General features: G+C 34.6%; 1 long non-coding RNA gene across 1 annotated transcript; it reads right to left on the bottom strand.

Moving 5' to 3' along the window:
* Nucleotides 1–219: 219 nt before the first annotated feature.
* Nucleotides 220–3,455, bottom strand: LOC140153946 (uncharacterized). The gene is made up of 3 exons (XR_011859255.1): nucleotides 3,339–3,455; nucleotides 363–511; nucleotides 220–317 (listed from the first exon to the last, which is right to left on the bottom strand). It is a non-coding gene; the product is annotated as an uncharacterized lncRNA (long non-coding RNA).
* Nucleotides 3,456–4,870: the final 1,415 nt, after the last annotated feature.

Raw genomic sequence — 4,870 nt, forward strand, 5'->3', positions numbered from 1 at the left:
ATAAAGTAAGAAATGTATAGTGTAGTGTCTGTAAATATAACATGATCTTATGGCTTCCTTCAAAGTTGTAAATTTCTTAGAATCCTCATGTTTTGGAAGCATTGCAACAGATTTCACACAATAAATTGAAACTACAGGGTAACATGTTTACATTTAAATCATATTATTTTCAAACACAGGGATGGTGTGCCTTTGAAGCATTCTGTTTTTGTCTTATACAAGATGGAATCTCATTGCAGCTGGGAATCAGTGACCAAAACACACTTGACTTCATTCTCATCCTCTTCATCTCATATGGTTCTGAGGATTAAAATGAACTTGGTGTGTTTTAGTAACCCATCCAAGCAATTTTTCAAATTGACTAGAAAATTGCTTTTTATCCCCTGTGCAGCTATAGTGTTCAGGTTAAGATTTACAAAAATATCTTAAATATAGTCAGAAAAAATTGCCAATGTGAAATCTCACTTAAAGTCGATTTGAAATAAATACAATTATTTGTTGTGTGGCATTTCTTTAAAGGTCCGTAACCCGATCGACAGCATCATCCCCCCGATATTTTTCATTGTTGATGAGGTTTTGGTATCACATAATAGATACTATTTTTCTCATTACTATCCTGAAATTTGGCGCCTAAGTCGATGTATTTCGGAGAAATCATGAAAAACATCGGCCTTTACAGGCTACCAATTTGTAAATACTAAAAGTACTTCAGATTTCTGGGTAGGGAATTATGAATGAATAATCAGTCTCCTCAACAGCTACTTTTGTTTCGCGTCATTCTGTGAAAAGAGCGAATCACACTAACTGCTGAGGAGACTCCTCGGGAGACTCCAGCTTTACCATGTTTACGGCGGTAGTATAATAGCTCCAAAAATTCCGTCATGGACGAAGCGGGTTAAATAGCTCAATTGGTTAGCGCGTTATGTTTTACCCATGAGGTACCCGGTAACAGTTCTCTTTTTCCTCTCCATTTTTAACCCAAAGTTTTTTTACATTCATTTGAAATGTACATATTGCAAGAGGAAATATATTTTGTTTCCTTTTTTTCTGAAATGGTACGAAAAAGAGTTAAAAACAAAAAAATCTGTTCAATACGTGCGCGTGCATTTGCAGCATTGTCGTCAGGTCTGTTTTGATTTCGTCGATAATGGCATGACTATTGCCATCATTTATACACAAAAATATATCATGAACGATATAAAGACGAAACTGGTTGTGGTAGGCCTATTATAATTATTAAAACTAGTGTCACAACTTAGCATTTGCTTAGTATCGGAACGTGACTAGTGGAGCTTGATTGTCATGTCAGTGCACCACGCACGCACGGCACCTGACGAAGGGAATTACGGCACATGTTGTTGTTGCTAGCCTGCCCAGAATGCAATTCACGCATACCAAGGTATTGGATTGCGAATTTTGCTATTTATTCACATTTACGCTGAAAATGCTCTCGTTTTTTCATGAAGCAGCATAAAGGGGACGATATTTGATATTATTATGTAGTTTTAAAGACAATCCATATCCAAAATCCTTTAAGGGTACATGCCACAAAATAGCTTTCCATAGACTTTACATGCAAAATAGGGGTCACGTTTTAGGCTATAAGTCGAGTTCGTCTTACTTTGAAATATATATTTGATATCATCTTAATCAGAACAAAATTCTGCATAACATATCTGAAAATGACACCATATTTTAGGTCTACTTTTTGAGAAAAATAGCGCTATATAAAAAGGCCCGATTTTCCCGTGTTTACGTCCGACTGCTAACCGCGTTTTGACCTCGTGTGTTCATGCGCTCATCATCGTAAACATCACTCAAATTTTCGCGTTTTCTGTTCAAATTAGTAGAGATCACATTCACAAGTTCTAGCAAAACACGATTTGCAACACTAAAATTGTTAATATTGTACCGATTTTGCACATTTTTTATGCAAAGTTGGGACTATAGTCGTGATAAACTTTTACCGGAAACCGCTTCACAGGCGGATTTAGTGGCATGCACCCTTGAAGAGGCTAAAACATCGTTTTTAGGCCTTGAAAATGATTTTGTTATCTTTTTCACTACATTTTGAATTAATTGTAAGAAATTTTGGGTTATTTTCTTTCATACTTTAGACAGGATGTCGATTTCAAGCACAAGCATGATAGCCGACAATTGCCATTTTCGTCATTTTGATGCACATGAATGCACAATGGTTGCTGATTTGCTATTTTCATGAAGATATTAATTGATGTTAAGAGTAAACGTTCTTTGAACATCTTTTACAAGTGCATAACTTCAAAATTAAAACATTCTCAGTACCTGCAGAATATTTAAAAGACAAGAAATGTCAATCAAGTAGGCCTACCCCCCTCCAGCGTCACTTTTAACCCGTTTTGTCCAAAAAGCAAATGTAATGAATGGCTATTTGAAATTAAATATCAATATAAATTAAACTTTGAATGTTATAACAATTTAAAATACTGCACAGTGGTATAAATAAAGCAAACTAGAAACTTAAATATCTTAAATCTAAATTTTTATGTAATTTTATTAAAATTGAAGGCCAAAACTTGAGTTTAAATGACAAAAAATTGGTTAAAAATAACAATGAAATTGAAAAACTTCTTTGTAATTTAAACACCAATAAACAATGTTTTCAATATTTTGAAACTCTTCTTTATTCATATCAAAAGGTTTCAAACTTCTACCAAAATCGGAACTTTTATTAAATTGGAAATAAAAGCAGGCCTATTCATGCAAACGCACATACAGCGAAAAACCTGGCGGCGTCCATGAGCAGCGCTTGTTGATGTCCCTCCTCTTTTCTTCGTGTGCATTTTAAATAGATAAAGACGCCTGGAAAACGCATGGAATTGCTCCTTAAAGGGTACATGCCACAAAATAGCTTTCCATAGACTTTACGTGCAAAATAGGGGTCACGTTTTTAGGCTATAAGTCGAAGTTACGTCTTACTTTGAAATATATATTTGATATCATCTTAATCAGAACAAAATTCTGCATAACATATCTGAAAATGACACCATATTTTAGGTCTACTTTTTGAGAAAAATAGCGCTATATAAAAGGCCCGATTTTCCTGTGTTTACGTCCGACTGCTAACCGCGTTTTGACCTCGTGTGTTCATGCGCTCATCATCGTAAACATCACTCAAATTTTCGCGTTTTCTGTTCAAATTAGTAGAGATCACATTCACAAGTTCTAGCAAAACACGATTTGCAACACTAAAATTGTTAATATTGTACCGATTTTGCACATTTTTATGCAAAGTTGGGACTATAGTCGTGATAAACTTTTACGGAAACCGCTTCACAGGCGGATTTAGTGGCATGCACCCTTAAATCATCTTTGTCATTAATGGTTGCATAATTAACCTTTTCGGTAAATCCCATAAGCCTTTGCGACTACACCTGAGATGTGGTCATTTGACTTCACACCGATCTGCACCAATGCGCACATCGTTTAGCAAACATCATAACAGCTCAAGTCGGTGTGACGTCAAATGACGCCATCTCAGGTGTACTCGAATAGGTTTATGGGATTTACTGAGTAATTGTGCAACAGACCAATGAGACATGCTACGCTATCCAAGTCTCAACAGCAGGTGATAGTGAGAGAAAACATGGAGTCAAGCTAATAAAAATTATGTATATTAAGACCACATTCACTGTCCATATGTTTCAGTATCTGTAACCTGTGTAATGAGATATTCATGCTTAGTACTTTATTTGAAAAGAATGCCACTTTCAAATGCAACACTCAAGTTGCTGCATTTTCAATAAACATTAAAAGCAGATGGCTGACAATCATTATGATTCAAGTAGCACCACCGAAAAGATTCGCCTAATAATGCTATGGGATCCATTGACATTACTAGAATTTTAGGCACAAACTAAAAGTGCCCTCCCTTAAAAATCCCATCAGCAAATAAGGGCATGGACCTTTAATTCTTGTTGGGATTTTCAGTGGAAGGAGCTCTCTATTAATTAACCTGTAATTTACTTGATTCCATCTATTTATTATTTACCTGTGACCGGTATAATTATTAAAGCTGTGTGTGAATTAGTTCCTTACAATTCCGTCCATGTAACATCCATCAAATTATTGATACTATTGTTACATATTTCCATTTTTTGGGATCCATATTGTCACTGATAATAAATTAATATAATGACAATTGTATCATATGCAAATATACAGTTTTTAATAAACAAATATGTCACACAAAATGTACTGTTTCTGGAGTTTGTTATTTTATTTTGTCTGTGATATTCTCTCTTCAGCAACTTCAGCAAGTACATATAAACTTTGGATTAAGTAGTAACCAAAAGTTGTGGTTGCTCAGACAAATTATATTGTGCAGGTTACACAAAACTTGACTCATTTGACATGAAATTAAGATGTTAGTTTTGGGGTAAAACATTAGGCTAACCCCTACTTTCAAAATAAGGAATAAAATGTTCTGTTCATTACAAATGGGCTTTGGTTTGCCTTATATGATTGCTCTGTGGGCCCACTTCAATTCAAAGTTCAGTCACTTCACTGGCAGGTGGAGCACATAGTATAGTATCTTATTCAATGTAATATTATACAAATATTACATGCCTATGAGTGTGATAGTACAAAATATATCATGAGGTCAAATTTTGACTTCTCTATTTCACAGGCGTGGCAGTGAAATAGATCAGTCAAAATTGACCAAATGATATATTTTTACTATTACGAATATTAACATGTAATATTTGTTTTATATCATGATATCACATGGTTTCTTTTCATGCCATGTGATAGTTCATCATGATATAATGAAAACTATCACATGGCTAAAGTCACTGTAATCATGATATAAATTCTTTGACTTTGGTAA

Source organism: Amphiura filiformis, chromosome 1 (assembly GCF_039555335.1).
Source record: "Amphiura filiformis chromosome 1, Afil_fr2py, whole genome shotgun sequence".
Lineage (NCBI taxonomy): Eukaryota > Metazoa > Echinodermata > Ophiuroidea > Amphilepidida > Amphiuridae > Amphiura > Amphiura filiformis.